At 41.0% G+C, this 21,362-nt stretch overlaps 1 protein-coding gene across 1 annotated transcript in view; it reads left to right on the top strand.

Moving 5' to 3' along the window:
• Positions 1-3,439: 3,439 nt before the first annotated feature.
• The window catches only part of TMEM178A (transmembrane protein 178A), a 125,009-nt gene continuing 107,086 nt past the window's right edge, over positions 3,440-21,362 (top strand). Inside the window, exon 1 of the mRNA XM_070235554.1 lies at positions 3,440-3,574. The gene's annotated coding sequence lies outside the window, so the exon portion shown is untranslated. The remainder of the gene's footprint in view (positions 3,575-21,362) is intronic.

The raw sequence follows: 21,362 nt of genomic DNA, 5'->3' as shown, positions 1-21,362 counted from the left end.
CTGTCTCCCTCCTTAGACTGTGTCTTATTGATCCTTGTTATCCCCTTCCAATTTCAGAGTCTGGTGACAGAGTCTCCCTATCACATAGGGAGTACTTAAGTGCTTATTGAATGAGTACATTATGGCTGTTATGATCTACCAATTAATATTTGTTGTCTATTTACTATGTGCAAAATATCACGTAGGTGCTATATACGCACGCATATTGAGAGAGAGAGAAAAATCTGAATGATATGGGTCACAGTCCTTCAAGAAACACAAAATTCTGAGTGAGACAAAGAATGAAAAAGCAAAGCAAAACAAATATTCAGAGATACATGGACACGGTTATGAGAGCTTCGAGCAGAGGGAGTTGTGTTGGGGTGGGGGTGGGAAGGTGTCATTACAGAATTGGTGGCATATGAAAGGATTGTGATAGTTACAGCAATAGTGGAGGAGTATCCAGGCTGAGGAAACAGTATCAAGAGAGGCATGAGGATAAGGACATAGTAATTTCCCTGGAACAAAAGGGCCTGAGAGTTCTGGTCTTACCTTAATTAGGGAGACTACACATTTTTTAAAAATCTGAAATAAATCCCATTAATATGAATAAATGCATTTTCCCTAGTTGCCTATATTTGCATCCTCTAAGCAGGAGTGGTGATTAATCATCTCCAAATTGCTCAAGGATATGAAGCAGGGTGCTCATAAGTCTTTAGCAGCAGGAAATGCTTGTTGCAAATAAACTATTTACAATTTACTTTGTGAGCATCACTTCTGTTGGGACTAGGCAGCAGATAACAATAATAGTAGGTGTTAGCCCAGTCTTAACGGAAACACAAAGAAAATGTTCATAAAGTGGAAGCCATTTCTTGTTGCCAGCAAAGGTTTAATGGGCTTGGCTACAGTTGTAGAGACTTTCGAAATATAGTCAGAAAACAAAGTTGGCTAGTGCTTTACACTACAACTGTACTTGTATTTTTCTTTTTCTTTCTTTTTTTCTTTTTTTGTGAGGAAGATCAGCCCTGAGCTAACATCTGTGCCATCCTTCCTCTATTTTGTATGTGGGATGCCTCCATAGCATGGCTGATGAGTGGAGTTGGTCCACACCCGGGATCTGAACCCAGGAGACAAAGCGGAGCACGTAGAACTTTAACTCGGCCATGGGACTGGCCCCTACATTGCAATTGTATTTTTAAAATAAAAAGAAATAAATCAAAAATTTATTCTGCCCTTAGCATTCCTTTATAAAAACAAAAATTTTAAAATCAGATACAAATTCTATAAAAGAACCAATCAGAAACTGTGTGTGGTCACTTTCTAATTTTAGGATGCAAGCCTTTTAATTTGCCAAGTTTATGTAATATGTGGCAGCAGTGAGCAGTTTACAGATAGAAATTATAGTTTATACTGAAAAGCTTTAAACTTTACTCAGGGATCCACCATTATCAACAATATTTAAGAAGTTCCTTGTTGTCACAATGTGGTTGCTATTAAAGCAATATTATATAAACATACTTCCCGCATTCTAGGTGTTACCATATTAGTCTCTGTTGGGTTCATGTAGGCAAGGACTTGCAGATATCAGAATAAAGATAACCAGCCAACAATGATCTCTTGCATTTCCTCCTTCCTCTTTACAGGTAAACATACCTTCATATTCATTCTTTCAGTTTTTTATAAACTGGTGAAGTAAATAGAACAGGAAAAATGATCTCACTTTACAGATGAGGAAACCAAAAGAGGAAATGATAAATAAATTGCTCACATAGAACTGGTTATTGCCACGGAAAGAACCAGAACTCTTGCCTTCTGATGTCTTGTCCATTGCTACACTGCGGTGTTCATGAATAAATTTACTTCATGTAGTGTTGTAGAGATGGAGAGCAAGAGTAAGTATCCGATTGCCATGGAGATGAATATAAAGAAGATGACAGGTCCATGATAGATGGAAATGCCTCAGAGGAAGACTTCACCTCATCTCTAAGGGGGAAGCCCACTAAAATCGATATGCCTGATGCTCCTGTAACAGGCGTGTTCCCACTAAAATTTGGATCTAAAATCTTCAAGTCCTTCATAGAAAACCAAATAGCATCACATAGCCAAGGAAGTTGACAATAACAACAATAATTCATAATGAATATTTGTAGAGTGCTTCATCTATTCCAGTACTGTGTTAAGAGCTTTATACTCACCATGTCCTTTAAGAACAACCCTATGAGGAAGGCACTGTTTTTGTGTTGTTGTTGTATCATGTCGTGTTGTGTTACCAGAGAGCTGAGAACTGAACCCAAGCAGCCTTCCTCCAAAGCCCACATGTTTCCGCTACATTATTCCAACTCCTACTCATCAACTGTAATGTCTGTGGGATGAGGAAATGGAAAATGTGCAGGAGTAGGGGTTGAACCTGACCCTGAAGATTGAGTTCAAGTGTTAGGTAACCTCTGAGAGGGCAGAGCTCACAGGGGAAGCCCTCAGTCACAGGAACCCGGAACTAACCCCCAAAGCTGTGTCTCAACCAATAAATCTGTTAGCAGGCAAGTCAAGGGCAACAGAGCATCAAGGACCAAACGGGTTCTAGTGTTTCCCCACCTCTGTCTCTCTCTTGTTCTTCAGAAGTTTATTTGTGCTTTTTTAGCTCCATTTCAGGGGTAATTTTCTAGATCTTGATATGGCTGCAAGTAGAATTAGGTTTCCATCCTCCTGAATGTTTAACGTGTTTTCTGACTCTTAGAAGACTCCAGCTTCTGATGAGACAAAGAAAATCTTCCTTAACCATGGGTGCAATGGACGGTTTGTGTCTCTCCAAAATTCATATGTTGAAACCCTAATCCCAATGTGATGGTATTCAAAGGTGGGGACTTTGGGAGGTGACTAGGTCATGAAGGTGGAGCCCTCAGGAATGGGATTAATGCCCTTATAAAAAGAGACCAGAAAGCTAGCTAGCTCTCTTTTATGCCATGCAAGGATACAAAAAGAAGTCAGAAGTCTGCAACCTGGAAGAGGCCCTTACCAGGACCCAACTAGAGTGGCACCCTTACCTCAGACTTTCAGCCTCCAAAATTGTGAGAGAGAAGTTTCGGTTGTTGGTAAGGCGTCCAGTCTATGGTATTTTGTTACAGCAGTCTCAACTGACTAAGACAATGGGATATGGAAAGCCTTCCTTCTCACTGGGAAGTGCTTTCTCTCATCCTCATGTCCTGCTTCTGCTTCCAAAGCTTAGGTGAGAGGCAAAGCCGAGCTGTCCTCCTGAGAACCCATCATTTACTCTCTACGGACCTGACCCGTTCCTAGTGAATCTCAAAAGAAATGCTATGCAGCAGCCCTTTGAAATGAAGTGCTTTTCTATTGAACCAGAAAATAATCACATCCTCCCATTTACTCTTTAGGGTACAAATTGATCTGACTTGATTTGTCAGAGAGCCAGAACTGCAGGCAAATAGACGCCGGAGAAATCAACCAATCTTTTAAGCCAACAGTAATTGTTCCTCCTGTCGGCTGGCTAAATGACTTGTATCTGGAGGAGATGCTCAGAATGAATCAGAATGCCTGAGGTGACAGAAACACAGAGCATCCCACAGTGGGGTCTCTCAGAGTAAGTGTTTCTTCGTGTCTTACAAGGGTTTGGTTTCATGTTTCCCCCTCTTTCCCTCTTATCCTGTCTCCCGGGGCTGGTGTGGTCCAGCAGAAACCAAAGACGCTGCAAGCACATTACAGTGAGGAAAAGAGCTTGCGTGGGGATGAGAAGAGATGAGCATTAGCATTTAATCTGAGGGTGTGCTTATTTGTACCTCAGTCATTAATAAACCCAGGAAGTTCCCATAGAATAGGCACCACGGAGTGGGGAGGGGACGGGGGTGAAGTCTTTTTGCTGGTGAGCTGTCTGTTATTTTTAAATATAAAAAAAGAAAATAGTTTAAATATGCAAGAAAATTGCAAAGAAGAATATCATTGATACTCATGTACCAACTCCCCAGATTTAAGAGTTGCCATTTTGCCGTATTAACATTGGTTTCCCTCCTTCCCCCACTCCCCTCTTTCCTTTCTTTCTTTCTTGGAAGTAAAATGTTGCAGTATAGCTAAATCTTTATATTTCCAACCCACGGTTTTATTCCTTTCTCTTTCTTTCCAGAGAGAACCACTATGACAGCATTAGAATTTATCATTCTTGTTCATTAAAATCTAGGTATATATGCAGAAAGAAAATGCAATACTCTTTGGGGGTGGGCTTTTTAATATTAACCCTTTTGGGATATTCTATCTGTGTCCTTTTAAAACTTTTTTACATTTGACCTTATGTTGTGATTTATCTCTGTTGATACCAACAGATCTAGTTCAATTATTGTAACTGATGCATTGTATTGCATTGTATGAATAGCTCCAAATTTATTTCACTCTATTCTGTTGATAAACATCTTTTTCCCTACCACAAACAATGCTGCAATACGTATTCTTGTTAAGATCTCCTCAGGCTCATGCATGAAGTTTTCTCTTGAGGGTATATACCTAAGAGTGAATTGCTAGGTTTGAGGTAAGCTTTTCTTCAATTTTGCTAACTATTACCAAATTGTTAAATTATGTACTTAAAAATAGTTTACATAGCATTCCCCTAATGGTTAGAGTAAAAAGGAATAAGCTGAAGGAAACCAAGAGCAACAAGATATAACAAAAAACTAGTCGAATCAGGCAAATTGTGTTTATTTCCTGTAACCTGATCCATGATATTTATAGTTGTATTTCCCTTCTTGAAATAAGAATGCAATCTGTATCCTCCTTCAGGTAAAATAGTGCCTGGACTAGCATCTCTATATTATTCTACATAAATAGACAAAAGACAAGCAGCTGGATGAAAGGTTCCAAGTTATTCCTCTGAGTTCCAAACTTTCATTCTGTAGCTTTATCTTCAAACTTAGTTGAAATATATACTCTGGCTGGGAAATTAGTTTTTTTTTGCACATAACCTAAAACGCCTGGAGAAGATGAGCTCTTGAAAAAGGAAGAATGTACAAAGCACCTGGATGATATCAGAACATCTGGTGCGGGCCGTGGGCACCTCTGACCATCGTGAAGAGAAACTGGAAAGGTCTTTGTTCCATTGTGTAACCAGCCTGTGAGTACACACTTGGACACATTCACACTGGTGCTCCAGGTAGATCTCTATCTGCTCATACTGGACCGCCCCCACCTTGCCCCAGAGGCCCCCTAGTTATTTTAAGGGCATCCCGCAAGGTGTGGGCATATCACACGTGCTCAGAAACAGGTCTGCTCCTGGTAGGCTTTGGCTTCTTTGTCAGGGGCCCTTATCCGTGTGTGGGGTGACTGGGCTCTCAGTGAGAGTGGGACCCCACTACGCACAACCATAGTCTTTTCTTCTTAGGAAGCCCAAGCTGCTGTGTACGCACAGCAGGGTTGGGGCAGGGTGAGGAAGGGGAGAGTGATCCTGGAGCCAAGCTGTTTCCTGGGTTCTAACGCGGTGACTGTGTGCCTAGATTTCCTCACGGTCTTCCTTCAGATTCTGGCATAATTCTTTTCTTTGAGATTCAAAATTAGTCCTTTGCCATGGGTTTGAGGTCAAGGGAGGGGAAAATATTACTCCCCCCTCACCATTGTCATCCTGCTTTTCCTCTTCTCCTCCCAGGCATCCCACATCAGCATTTGCCCAAGTTTGTCCAATCTAAATGCAAAAGCCCCCAGATTGTACTTCCTGGCAGTGGGGAGATGTGACCCAACTCTAGTACCTTCGAGCTTATTTAAAAACCTGCTGTAGTTCAAGTAAGACACCCTGTTACAACAGAGCCACCAAAGATGCGGGGAGACCCTTGGGAGGCCGTTCATTGTTTTCCTCATGGCAGATCAGCAATGAAAGCACATGCAGAAACCAGCCTTGTTATGAATGGAGAACAGAACTGTCCAAATTCAAAAGAAAAAGCTTGATGGGGCTTAATCAACTCCCTGCCCCCCAACACTTCTTAAAACACAGAAAAATGTTTGAAGGGTCTCTAGATGTTTAGTTCATCATCCTATCTACTTTAGTTATGTACTTTTGTATAACAAACCACCTCAAAATGTAATGACTTAAAACTCAGCGATTTATTATTTCTCACAATTTTGTGGGTTGGCCGAATGGTTACCCTGCTTTTTTCACCTGGAAATAATAGGTGGCCATATTAAACTCAGGGGGAGTCCAAGAAGACCTCATTCAGGGTCTGGCAGATGGTACTGGCTGTTGGCTGGGGAGCCTCATCCTCCTCCATTCAGCCTTTTATCCTAGTTGGCCAAACTAGTTCCTTACATGGAGGTCTCAGGGCAGCCTTTTAAGAGGGAGGAAGCTGTGAGCCCTCTTGAGGGCTGGGTTCTGGAACTCCTAGGACAGCACTTGTACCACACTTGATTGATAAAAACAAGTCACAGGGCCAGCCCAGATTCAAGGTGGAGAAACAGACTCCACCCCTTGATGGGAGTTGTTGCAAAATATCGTGGCCACATTTTCCAATCTGCTCCTCCACTTGATCCTTGCTGTAGCATCTGTGATATTGTTCGGCTGGAACAAGACTAATGAAGGGGTCCTTATTCTTTCTCGAAGCAACCTGCTTCTGTAGACCACCCACAGCCTTCTCCGTTTAGTGGAACACCCCTTTGGTTCAAGGTGAACATCAGGGTCCCATGCTTCCTTATTCAGCACTGGGGAAGTGAAATCTTTAGGGGGATGAGTAAAAGAAAATTTACATTTAGGACACATAGATGGAGTAACTTATTCTTTCTAAGTTCTTTTTGAGGTAGGTATGCCTTTTGCAGGAGGCAACCCCATTCTGAGGGGCTCAATTGAGCCAGTGTGGGGCTGAGCAGAAAAACCAATGAGCTGATTTGGCCTGTGTCTGGCTTAGACTTTAAGGGAGAAGGAGAAAGGGGGCCCTTGAGGTTTCCATGCTGTTCAGCTTGGTTCACTAGAGTAAGGGAGCAGATAAGTTAGTTGGGGAGAAAGCCCTAGTCAGGAATAATGTGTACCCAGGGTTACGTATCTCAGAAAATTAAGTATCGTCATGAGTAGCTGGATGGTATGAAGATCCAGAGGAGGCAAGAAGATGCTCATAGTTTTGGTCTATGTTGCCTTGTTATGCATAGTGTATTCATTGGATCATCATGAGCATCTTGGGCCCACCACAGGAACTACTGAATCAGAATCTGCATTTTAGCAAGATCACCAAGTAACTCTTATGCTTATTAAAGTTTAAGAAGCATTAGCCTGGAAAGCCTTCCTGCTACTGTTAAATTATACCCCATCTGAGGCCCCACATAATGTTGGCCTTACTTCCAATATAGAACTATGCTTGGAGCCACCCTAGACTTTCTGGACATAGAGAGGGCTCAGCCTCACTGTCTGTGGGCACCCACAGTCTATGGCCCTTTTCTCTAAGCAGGGGTTCTTAACTACTTTTTAAAACAATTTTATTGATATATAATTCACATACCATACAATTCACCCATTTCAGAGGTTTATAATATATTCACAGATATGTGTAACCACCACAGTCAATTTTAGAACATTTTCATCACCTCAGGAAGAAACCTTGTATCCTTTAGCTATCATCCCCCATCTTTCTATCTTGCACCCTCCCATCCCTGCCTTAAGTAACCACTAATCTACTTTCCATCTCTATAGACTTACCTATTCTGGACTGTCAGATAAATGGAATCATACTGTATGTGGTTCTTAACTATTTTTGCATCATGGACACCCATTGAAACTCTAATGGAAGCCATGAACCCTCTCCCTAGAATGCCCATGCACAAGTATATTCACCCAGAACTTCATAAAATTTCATGAATCCTTTGAAGCCTTGGTCTAGAGAGCTGACATGAAGAACTCATGCTCTGTGTCCAGTCAAAATGGGCAGGTCCTAACCTGGTTTGAGCACCACTGGCAGAAGGGATGGGACCATGCAGGGACAGGTCACATAGGGTTATCACCATCCCAAGGTGGAAAATGACCAAAGTAAAAAGCAAAGGACAAGCACCAAGTGTTTACAGATCTGAAGAAACTGTGTTTTTAACACATAGTTTGCCAAGGAGGGGATGATAGTGAACAGATGTGTCATTTTCAATTATTCCTAAAGATGTTAATTATGCAAATGCAATCTCTGATTAGGGTTCTAAAAAAAGAACCCCATATATTATGGGGTGTTGGATGCGCACAATCAAGCATGCTTGCTGACTGTTCCTCCAGGCAATCACTGCTGGTGGCAGACTCATCACCTGGGGCTCTTGTTTTCGGTGTGTCACCGTGAGAGCCGGAGAGGCGTTCTGTGGGGCACTTTCCAACTGCAGAATGTTAACGCTGGAGGTGATCTTTGAGATCATAGAGTACAGCTCTGTCCTTGTACAAAGGCAGAAACTGAGGCCCAGAGAAATTATGTGACTTGTCACCAGCAGAGCGAGGATAAGAGCTCATATCTTTTATATCATCGATTCAATTTCCTTGCCTTATTGCATCAAGAGGACATAAGTCAACTATCAATTTTCTAGTCAGGGTCTACTTTAAATCTATGTGGAGTAGGAGCCAAGGAGATGATGTGAACAAAATATCTCCCCAACCCCTTCAGGGTATGCATGTGAATATGTGTGTGGGGAAGGGAAAAGCAAGTACCTAGAATAACACGGGATTATATTCTGAGCTGTGCTGTTCAACAGAGTAGCCACTAGTCATCTGTGGCTATTTAAGTTAAAATTAAATAAAATGAAAAATTTAGTGGCAATAGTCACATTTCCAATGCTCAGTAGCTATTGTGGCTGGTGGCTACCATACGGGACAGTGCAGAACATTTCCACTAGTACAGAGAGTCCTATTGGACAGGGCTCTCTAGAGTCTGGAGCCGGATTTTCTGAATCTGAATCCCAGTTCTATTACTTAGAGTATTATTATAGCGCTTGAGTGCATTATTTAACGTTTCCAAACCTCAGTTTCCTCATCTGTAAAATGAGCATAAGCACAATATCTGCCTCATTGATTTGCTCTGAGGATTATGAATGTAAATGAAAGAATGTGTGTCAAGTGCTTAGCAGAAGAAACTTATATTTATTAAGCACTAAATAAATGTTATTATTACCATTACTAAGCATCTCAGCATCTTGCTTAAGACTGTGTGGTCTCTTCTAATTTAAATGATACAACTTGTTCCTTGGAGGTGTAAGGAATTGCCTGCCCAGGGCACTAGGAGCCCAAGAAGCCTAAGTCCTGGTTGGGTTACAGAGGAAGGAGGTCAGGAACATGCAGATGGAGGTTGGGAGAGATTGGGGGCTGGGAAGATGATCAGGGTCCTGAGAACAAGAAGACAAAGTGGAGAGAGTTGTGAGAAGTGATGGAGGGCAGTGAAGATCACCCCACTTCACAAATTTGTCAAGGGCTGGCCCGACAAGCACCACGTGTGGCAGAGACGTGGCTCTATCATCTATCTAACAGCTTGCTGCTGTTTAAGGACTCCTCGCTCTTCACGTCCATTGTACTAACTGCTCACCTGCTTGACCACAAGAGGGAGGCAAGGGAAAGAAGAGAACGAACGCCTAAAAGTCCAGCTGGGTCTTTGCTGGCAGCTCTGGTCAAAGGTTTGCTGTGGAGGAAGCTGAAGTTCCTGATGAAAACACAGCTGCTTTTCACACAAGCTCACAGGTCTTAGCTGTATTTTCCTTGAACCCATTACCTCACTAGGGAGGATCCTTCTTGAAGGCTGCATGTTATTCAGAAAGCCATACATCACAGCCTCTCAGGAGGGCTGGGACAATTTTCACACCCGGCTAGAGGCTGTGCCAACCTCCCAGAAATCCCCCAAAAATGGGTTCACAAGCATAGAGCACAGAAGGTGTGAGTGAAGTGGAGAGAGGTGGCAGTTATCCTGGTAATTTAGCCACATGGCCTGCCACTCCACAATATCGATTGCACTGCCAGGGCTCATAAAGCATTGTGTTAGGCAGTGGGAGAAGGTATTAAAAAATAATTCTCTTTGCCCTAGGGGAATTTTCATGTAATTCAGGAGCTAGTGAGCCAAGGGACAGAAGGGGCTTAGGGTGGCAGAGGGGAAAGAACACTGCAAGAGGATCTGCAGATGTATTTTATTCTCTAGTCTGCCATTAATTAATAGCGTGACTTTGGACCAGTTATTGCAGTTCTCTGGGTCTCCTCACTGTCATCGTGAATAAATTTAAGCTGAGGGACTGGGTGATTTTTAAAGTTCTCCATTTCTAGGACTCTGAGATTCTAATTCAGATGTGGGGATGTGAATATCTATGCCAAGGAGGAAAATTCTTCCTCTAGGGTTGTCAGATTTATCAAATAAAAGTATAGGATGCCCAGTTTCATTTGAATTTCAGATAAACAATGAATAATTTTTTTAGTGAATGTACCATGCAATATTTGGGACATAATTATACTACAAGATTATTTGTTGTTTATCTGAAATCCAAATTTAACTGGGAATTCTGTATTTTGTTTGACGACCTCTGCCTTCCATGAAACATGTCTGCCCCTCTCAACATGTGGGGAGGGCATTTCTACCTCTCTCCACCCTCTTACTGGGGCCTCCAGATTAATCTGATTGGTCAGAATCTGCAACATTCCTGGGCCACATGTGACTGACAGGGATAACTGTGTCTAAGGTAAGGCCTTCAGCTTCCATTTTGGCTTTCACTGCCTGGACACAGGAGCTGAGGGCTCTCTTCCCCTCCCTCTCTCTTGAGAGAGCCCCCTAAGTAGGGCTGGTTATGGGAAAGAAGTCTTTTGTCCTGCTGCCCATGGCCGACCTCATCCATTCCATCGACTGAGTGAGTGAACTTGCAGTCAGTTCTGAGGACCCATTCGATAGGCATGCCTGAGTGCTCAGGCCCCAAGGTATAGATTTGGGAAGGGAGCAGAGGACTCATTTGTCCTAAAGTTTAATCTTATTTCTGCAATCTAGCTTTTACTGGTGAGCTCTGCATTTTGGGGATTATTGGATGCTTGCTGGCCTAGGAATAAGCTAATACTTTTGTTCCTACTGGGCCAGTGCATTTTTGTGTTTTCTTGTTTTACCTGGAAGGAAGGAGCTTTGAGACTTAGGTCCCAAGCCTCTTATATCACTATTGTCTCTATGGATCAGACTCATTGGGCCATCTAGATCAGCCTCATTGATTGTAAAACAGAAAAAAGAAGTGAATGGCATGTGATGTCATTAGGCTGCAGCTGGAAGAAAGGATCAGGTAGAGGTCATCCTGGGACATGTCTTATTTACTTATAGAGATGATCTGGGAACTTTATGTTGTAAATAACTGCTTGCTGTACTACGGGTTATGCCGCCCTGAAATTTTGAGTTACAGACTTTTACAATGAGATAGTTATTGGAAGATACCTCTTGGGATCTTTGGCCAGTGGATGCTGTCATCATAGTCATTCAGATTTTCATAGCTCAGGCTCATATTTCCTGCCTGGACCTTTGCCACACACAGCCTTGTAACTCCATGCCTCCTATACTTGGCTTTCCTAAACACAGATCTGATTATGTCACTGTGCTGCCTAAAAGCTTACCCTTTCTTACAGAAGCAAGTCCAGACTCCCTAGCATGGTACACAAAGCCTTCCCAGGCTGAAATTACACTCTTTGCATTTCAGCTTTTCTTCTGGTACCACCTTCTCTGCTCCCAGGCACTCCAGGTTGTAGCCCAAATAAAGCGTTAGCTGTCTGCTAAACATTCTCCTTCTCATCTCCAAACCTTTGCACATGTTGGTCCTTCTGTTTCTAATGCCCTTCCTCTTCTCTCTCTTGTGAATGTTTTGAGAATTAACTCAAGCGTCAGCTCTCCGAAGCTTCTTGAACTCCCCTCTCCCCAGCTGAGTGACTGCTCCCTTCCTCTGTGCCCTTGGCCTCTGCCATACTGCACTGTAACCACTGGGCAGGGTGTCTGTTTCTCTCTCTCATCTAGGACCTCCATGAGGGCAAACATCTTGTGTCATTCATCTTTGTAGCCCCTCTCTGATGTCACATGCTTCTCCTATTTCCCCTCTTACAGTGACTGGAGTAGCAGGTGCATTCAATAAATGATTGTTGCATGCGTGGGGACAATAGAATGTGGCCCAGATAACTGATATTTAAATTGTTTTAATGTTGTGATGTATATGAAGTGTCAGACCAAATAAATCTTCAGGGTGGAAATGCCTGCATTGAAATGTTAGTGTAGCAACATACTGCAGCCCATAAAAACCCAATAGATACTGCAATTTAAGTGAAGAATATTAAATCTTTATCTCAAGGCACAAATCGGAATACAGCCACAGCATGAGACACTTATAATAGGCTAACATTAGCATTAGTATTAGCTTTCAGTAATCTTTCCTTCTTTTGGGTAGAGAATGCCTATTTTGGTATCAAACCACATCTCATCAACATATGCTTTATGACTGATGACTTAGGGTTTTTTTTTTCTTTGCCATGTAAGATTCAATGGATCAGCAAAATATCTCTGTTGGCAAGTACTTTGTGAGAGGCTGTGAGACTGATCACAGAGATAAAGGGTATTTGTTTGGTGCCTAAGTGAAATCTAGAGTGACACCTCTTCTAACACTTTATTTCCTTTAATACACATTGGGCATTGAATTTAGCTCTCAAAGTCTGAAGATCTCAAGGGGAAAAAACCCACAAAGCTAGAAGCACTCTAGAAAAAGAGCATTGAACTTGGGGTCAAATTCCAGTCCCAGCTCTGTTACTAACTAGATGGGTGATCCTGGGAAGTCACACAACCTCTAAGGGCCTCAGTTTCCCCATCTTTATATCAAGGGGATTCTACTAGTGACCTCTGAAGATATTTCTCTGCTCTGTCATTTGGATCCTGTGTGCTCCTCTGCAGGGACAGACTGACTGTGCTAAGCTTCAGGGGTCTTTGCTTTCATGGTCATCCTTCCAAAAGCCCTGGGAGGAGCCCCATCAATTTCTTTTCCATGCTCATATATTTTTGTAAAGTTTCAAGAGTAAGACATTTTGTCTGAGATTAGTTAGGACAGCTATCACTTTCTACTCCCTCTCTCCCTTTATTACAATTCCCCAGGTGTGGGGTGAACTTGAAGTGGCTGCAGGCATATTTAGGATTCAGATAAAGGGAAATTGAGTTGGGGTCATGTTGATTTTGAGTTTAAGGATATATCTTTATGTCGTTTATAGTTATCTCTGTGCGGAGTTACACTGTTAGCCATTCTAGTGTAGGTATGACTTCCAGGACTATTTCTGTTACCCACTCTACTGGCTCACTCACGGTTGTGGCGTGAAGGTGCAAGGCCACATATGTGACATGGAATGAACTTATCCTACAACACTTGGCACAGGAAGCATGTGGGGAGTGGGAGAGACAAGATTTGAAATGTACAGAGCCAGAAACTAGTCTGTGGAAAATTCTCCCAATCATCAGACATGTAAAGTTGTAAATGGAGGATTCATTTCTTCATGATGCCTAAACAAAATGGAAATGTTCTTCCATCGGGAATATACTCAGTAATACACAATATACAATTAAAAACACACTGTTTTCTCTTTTTTTGATTGTAAGTGCTCAAAATAGAATTTACCAGAATGCCTGTGTTTGTAGGGACAAAACCTTTTAATAGTACTATAAGCAGTAGGTCGGCGATGTTGCAGGTTTTACGCATCTCAAAACAAGTCTTAGCGTATCTGAATATCTTGTCTAGATAAATTCTGCTGGTTTCAGATGAAACAGCATGCAATATTAACACAATGCTTTAGAAAGGCCTGAAGAAATAAGTGTTCTACTGACAGAACTCCTATCTTGATCACTAAGGCAATAGATGTGGCATAAGGGTCATTTGATTATGTTATTATGTAGCTCAATATATTGTAGGCACAATTTTAAAACGTATTTGACTTGCTCTTGTGCCTTCCTTAATTTCAGGTTAATTTAGTGTCTATTTTCAGAATGGTTGATATACTACAATTCACATATGAAAGAAGGTGTATCCTACTAGAAACTGAAGATCTAAACTAAAAGGAGGAAGACTAACAGAAACTTCAATGTCGAAATGTTGAAAACTCTCCCTTTATCACAACAGAAGCTAAAACCTCTGATGGTCAAAATCATAGATATAAGAAACAGGATAATGATAGCAAAGAAAATAGAGATAAAACGATAACAGAAGAAGGAAATTTATGTGAATTGGGACACTCCTGGAGAAGGACAGAAGAGCAGAAGGAAGAAGGAAGTCATGGTCTGCATAAGGTCATGGACCACCGAAAGGCTAATGGGTGTCATTGTGTCAAAGGGTTTTTGAAACTAGCCACTGCACAAGAAATCTGAAATGCCATAACTCTTATAGCTTGTGGATGAAGGAAACTGAATAGAGCTTAACCCAAATCTGACAAAACTCTACAAATTTTACATGACATTGTCACAAGTTGGAAGTTGAAAAAAACTTTTATAAATTATCAATAATAAAAAACCAAATTTCTAGTAGACTGAATTATCTTTCTCATCTCTCTGTAGAAAGATTATAGAAAAAATTATTTATCATATAAAGAGACAGCTAAAAATTTAGAAAAATGTTACAGAATTGTGTTAGGCAGCTCAATAGTGAATACATTTTGTCATTGTTTTTTCCTGGATTTTGTGATGGTGGTGGTATTTTTCAGCTTTTAGAAATTCGTATTTTGTAATTTATTTGCTATATTTATGGTTTCTTACTTCATTATAAGAATTACAATGAAGTAAATACAAATATTCAATGCACACTCAATTTTTGTTTGTAATTTTGTATTCCCTTTTGGTAAAAAGGGCTTTCCAAATTATATAAGCTTTAGGCCCCTCAAAAGCCAGGTCTGTGCCCCTCATCTGACTGCATCCTTTATACAGCAGTGTTTCCTCAAAACTTAATGTGCATTTGAATCCCCTGGGTACCTTGCTGAAATGCAGCTTCTGAGATTCTGCATTTCTTACAACCTTTCAGCTGATGCCTACACTGCTGGTCCAGGGACCCTACTTTGAGAATCAAAGATCTAGAACAATGGTTCTTATCTGGCTAGGCATTGGAATCACTTGTGATGCTCTTGGAAAACACAGATGCCCAGGCCTCACCCCTGAGGATTCTTACTCAGAATGTCTGGAACGGGGCCCTATAGTTGCCTTTTTTTAAGAAAAACTCCATAAGTAGGGAAAGTGGCCCTTTCATACGCTGTTGATGGGAGTTCAAATTGATGCAACGAACTTGGAGGTAGATTTGGCAATACCTTCCTGGAAGAAAAAGAAAAGAAGCCAGCTGGCAAGGCAGTCTGGGAAAGGCAGTTTACAGATTTCCACCCCAGGGTCACAAAGCAAAGTGAAGGAGGATGGGCTTTGGCTGAGAGACAATAGATATATGACTGGCACAGGGGACATTCTCTGTGACCCAGCACTTCCACTTCCAGGAATTTATGCTGGTAATATTTACATGTATCAAGATACATGTATAAGATTGTTCAGTTCCATATTATTTGTAGCAAGGAAAAGCTGACAGCAACCTACATGTCCATCAATAAATTATACAAGGTATAGAGTATCTTTATAATGGATTAACAATAGCTAACCTTAATTAAACAATGACAATGTGCTGGATATTGTGCTAAGTTATTTACAAGTATTAAGTAAATTAGTCTTCACAACTATCATGTTTCCACTTTACAGATGTGGAATTTATGTGTATGGACATGGAAAGCTGTCCGGGGACATAGTAGGCAAAAAGCAAGTAGCAGAACATTCTGTATAATGTATTACGCATTACCATTACAATGCACTAGCAACAAAAAGTAATGTATTCGATTCTGATGCGCACTCCTCAGTAGATAACTACTGACTAGAGATGAAAGGACATTCAGTTACATCAAACAAGCTGTTTTCATGCAATTTGGTTAACTGGTCACACTTTCAGAAGAAGACAAAGTAAAAATGATTAGGTTGATTTGAGGGCTTAGAGTATTCTATCAGTCAATGGTCAAATGGATGGTCATTCTGAATGATCTCAGCACTAGGGATGATGGGAAGAACTGACCCATAGATATTCCCATATCTCGTTTCTCTTAGGACACACACTAGGGAGAAATACTCCAGTGCAGTTTGTCTGGGCTTTTCAATTGGTCCAAATCTTTGCGTTGTGCTATTTCGCCTTAGTGACTCCATTCCTCTCTCACTTTTAGTCCACAGTAAGGCTTTGCCTTGTTTCTAAATATATATTTTTTCAACACTGTATTATGGGAATTTTTGAACATACAACAAATATAAAAGAAATTTACAGGGAATACTCATATATCCATCATTGAGATTGTACAGCTAACGTTTTACTGGACGTGCTTTACCGCATATCTATCTTGCTACGCATCAATCGATCCACCTCATTTTAGGGCTGTGTTTCAAAGGAAGTTGCTGACACCAGTCAGTACACGTTCCCCTAAATACTTCAGTATGCATATCAATAGCTATAGTTTAATATTTATTTATTGTTCTTTTTCTTTTCTTTGAGGTAAAATTTACACACAAGGAAATGCACAAGGCTTAAGTGTACCATTTGATGAGTTTTAACTAATACCTACATCTGCTTGACTCAAACCTCTATCTAGAGAGAACTTTACCATACCTGAGAGTCCCCTCATGCCCCTTTCCTGGGCACTTCCCCACCTCCACACCAATCCCCCTCAGGCAACTACTTCTCTGACTTTTTTTTCCACCATAGATATCTGTTCTAGAACCTCATATAAATGGAATGATATGAAGTTCCATTCATGATGATACACAATATGTCTTTTGTGTAACACTTCTTGCACTCAGCATGACGTTTCTGCAATTCATCCATGTTATTGCTTGTAGTAATAGTTTATTCCTTCTTGTTATTCAGTAGTATTACATTGCATAAATAGAACACAGTCTATTTTCCTATTAATGGATACCTAAGATCTTTCTGATTTTTGGTGATTACAAGGGAACCTTCTCTGAATATTCTTGTACAAGTATTTTTGTGGACATTCATTTTTATTTCTCTTGGAAAAATACCTAGCAGTGGAATTACTTGGTCATAAAGGATACATATGTTTAGTTTTGTAAGAAACTGTCAGAACTTTTCCCAAGTGATTGGACCATTTCTCACTCCCAGTAATGGTGTATGAGAGTTCCAGTTCCTCCACATCCTCTCCAACATTTGGTTGTTGTCAGTCTTTTCAATTTTAGCTATTCTGGTGCGTGCGTAGCAGTTATCTCATTGTGGTTTAATTTGAATTTCTTTGACTGTGTGTGCGTGTGTACACATATGTAATAGAGTTTAAATAATTTATTCTGAAATAATTTCAAAGTTTCTAGAATAATACCAAGAACTCCAGTATTCCTGTCACTATACTTTCCAGTTGTTAATATTTTATTACTTTTGCTCTATTACCCATTCTGTCTGTACTTATACCCATTATCACTAGTCTTTTTTCTGAACCTTTTGAGTGCAAGCTGAAAATATGATGTGACATCACCCCCACACACTCCAGTATGTATTTCCCCAAAACTAGGACAGTTTCCTACAGAACCAGCATATAACCCTCCGTATCAGATTATCGACATTGGTATAATACTGTCCAGTCCACAAACCCCATTCAAGTTTTCCCAATTATCCCCCAAATCCCTCTTTTTCTTTTGTGTTCCAGGATACTATCCAAGAATATGTGCTGCATTTAGTTGTCATGTCTCTTCAGACTCCTTCAACCTTGTGCAGCTCCTCTGCCTAGCCCTGTCTCTGGTGTGTTTGACGGTTTTGAAGAGCACAGTTCTTTCATTCTGAAGGATGGCCTCCCACCCGCATCTGTCTGATGTTTGTTTCCTCATGGCCATGCTGAGGTTATGCATTCTTGGCAGTAATTCTACAGAAATGATGCTTTGTTCTTCCCAATGCGTCACCAGAAGGCACATGTTCTCAGCTCTTCCAACCACTGGTGAAGCTAACCTTGATTCTTGACCATGTTGTTGGCTGCCAGGTCTCTCCACTTAAATTCAATATTTTGGCTTTTGATTTGAGTTTTATGGGGACATTTTCTGGGATTAGTCAATATTCTGTTTCTCATCAAACTTCCAACTACTGGGCTTAGCATCCTTTGATTGAATCAACTACCTTTATGAAGGTTGCCAAATGATGAGTGTCTATTTCCATCACTTCTTCCATTTTTATTGGTTGGTAATCTACTGTAAGCAAGCATTTCTTCTCCCTCAATCATTCATTCACTTATTTATATCAATATGGATACATGGATTCCAATTAACGGGTTGTAGTCCATTACTATTGTTATTTTTTCATGCTTTTCTGCCCCAGATTTAACCCTTTCAAGCTGGCTCCCGTGTCCTTTTGGCATATCCCTATCGTTCACTGAGCATTTCCTTATTTTCTGACATAAGGGGGTGTTTCAGATTCAACTTCTACTTTTCCTGTTGCAGCCCTGGAATCAGCCATTTTCCCAAGGATCTCTGGTTACTTTTAAGAAAGGGTAGTATTTAGAAATCAAGATTTGGGCACTAAATACTTTAATTGCTACTGGGCTGTCGCTGCTTTTATACCCTCTCACTCAATGGAGAGAGACAGGAAATTTATATATGTATATATGTATACAGTTACACATCGCTTGACGATGGAGACATTCTGAGAAATGCCTCGTTAGGCGATTTTGTCATTGTGTGAACATCATAGAGTGCACTTACACAAACCTAGATGGTATAGCCTACTAAACACCTAGGCTATATGGTACTAATCTTACGGTGTGTGTGGTTCATCATTGACCAAAACATCCTTATGTGGTGCATGACTGTGTATGTATATATTTGTACAAACAGATACATCTATAACTATTTCTGTATCTATCTGTGTGTATGTGTATATTTACACACACATAATAATAAAAGCATAAGTTCATGAACTTATATATTATATTATATATAATATATGTTATATTATATATATTGTGTTATATGTGTGTATACCTATGTAAATATATTGATACCTCAATTTCAATCCAATACCTCAGGGTTCTTTCTGGAAGAAAGAACCATTTCAATGTTTATAAATAGTTTCTCTGGCAATGAGAATTTTGGCTCCTATTATTCTCAATATATTTACTTATTTGATCAATCTCCTAATCATACCAGCTGTCTCTTCCGCCCGCCACCTCCATATCCCACCTCCTCTTTGCCCTGTCTCACCCCCTCCTTGCCCTGCATCGTTGGTCTCGGGGCTTCCTGACCGTGCCTCCGCATGGCTTTCTAACCCCCCTGACCTCCCTGTGACTTCAGCAGCTGTGCTGACTTTTCCCTGCTGGGAACGGAAGTAAAGGGCGCATGTAACACATTTTAGTGGTAAGAAACCAAAATGAACAAAACCAACACTTTGTTCCATTTGCAGTGGTTCTATTTCCTGGCTCCTGTTCCTGAATTTTTACAAAGAAAAGCACTCAGTCTTAAAAAAAAGCAAAATATTGAGTGTAGCAAGTTACAGTTTTATTTAAGGTCCCAAATAAAAGACTTCTTCACAGGCTATTAGAATTATAACCTGTGCCTGCTGTGGAATTAGCTCAAAGCCGTCACGATATTGCCCAGCAGGGGCTCGTGCTGCTCTGTAGCAAGTGAACACGCTCCTGGCCTGCATGGGGGTTAATCAATAATAAGTATTAGCAGAAGCCTCTATTGGCAGAACTGCTGGCTGTCCTTTGGTGGGCACAGCGGGGGAGGATCCCAGCCAGCGGCACCAGTCCTCTGGCCTCGGTGTTCATCCGTCTCAGCTGTGACAAGCCTGCAGGCACCAATGTCAGGCTTTTAGCCCCTGACTTGAGCTTCACGGGGGCTTTCTCATCAGAGCCTTTGCCTTTCACTTTAGGGGAGAAGTATTGCAATAGTTGGTTTCACGTTTCTTTTTTTTTTTTTTTTTAAAGATTTTATTTTTCCTTTTTCTCCCCAAAGCCCCCCAGTACATAGTTGTATATTCTTCGTTGTGGGTCCTAGTTGTGGCATGTGGGACGCTGCCTCAGCGTGGTTTGATGAGCAGTGCCATGTCCGCGCCCAGGATTCGAACCGACGAAACACTGGGCCGCCTGCAGCGGAGCGCGCGAACTTAACCACTCGGCCACGGGGCCAGCCCCAAGGTTTCACGTTTCTTAAGTCAGAGAAATAATCTGGCTTTTGGAAAACCATTGGATAGCACTCTCTGGAAATTGCAGGAGGTAGGCACACCTTGAGTGCACTGAGCACCATGCAGGCTCTGGCACTTTCGTTTCTGATTTTGGGTTTGCTTACTCTTCTGCTGTATTTCCTGCACTCACCAGGAAGCACAGATTCTTAGCTTAGTATGGATCAGATTGTGTAAAACTCGCTGCTCTCTGGGTCTGCCTTTATCTCTGGCCATACACACCAGGGAACCCACTTAATCATCTCTGAAATATGCCTCATTTGCAGGCTTAAGGCAGCCCCTGACCTAAGACAAGGCTGGCAAGTTTGTTTCAATACATATCCCAGATCTAATTAATTGTTGCTGTAGGCCTGAGAAAGCTGTATGGTAAAGGACTTCGAGGACTCATCAAGGCTCAATAAGGAATAGTGCTGTAATTGACTAGTGATGTCTGCCATGAGCATGGAATGAGGGAATGGGACAAATGGATACCATATTTGCTATTTCTATCCAGGATTTAACCTCATTTTCCTGTAGAAGATAGGTAAGACAGTTTTGCCTAAGGTAATTACTAATTATATTAATTTCAAAACTGCCTCATTGGTAGTATTGCTTGTTTATTGTCCTTATTTATTTTAATAATATTTTGGCACATGTGTCTTCCCTAACTAACGACAAGAAAAGAAAGGGAGAAAAGATGAATATTTATTCAGTATCTACTAATCATCAGTTACTTCTTTTAGGAGCTTTATTAAATATATCTCACTATACATTCAAAACAACCCTATAAAATCAGAATATTACTTCTCTTCTTAAAATAATAAAGAAATGAAGCCTCAGAGAAGTAAAATATTTGCTTAAACTATAGTAGAAAATTTCAAATCCAAGGATGATACTCATCCTGATATACCTGAGCAGTGGTTCTCTATCTGGGAGCATGTTATAATCTCCCGGGAAGATTTTAAAAACATTTGAAAATAACTGATGACCATATCTCATGCTAGATCAATTACATCAGAATCTCTAGGCAGGAGCAGCTCAGGCATAGGAATGGTTTAAAAAATTCCCCAGGGTGGCCTGGCCGCAGCCAAGTCGTTAAAGTTCTGCACACTCTGCTTCAGCAGTCTGGGGTTTGCAGGTTAGGATCCCTGGTGCAGACCTGCTCCACTCACCAGCCATGCTGTGGTGGCGACCCACATATAAAATGGAGA

The sequence above is a fragment of the Equus caballus genome, chromosome 15 (genome assembly GCF_041296265.1).
Source record: "Equus caballus isolate H_3958 breed thoroughbred chromosome 15, TB-T2T, whole genome shotgun sequence".
Lineage (NCBI taxonomy): Eukaryota > Metazoa > Chordata > Mammalia > Perissodactyla > Equidae > Equus > Equus caballus.
This window is presented reverse-complemented; position numbering and strand designations above follow the sequence as displayed.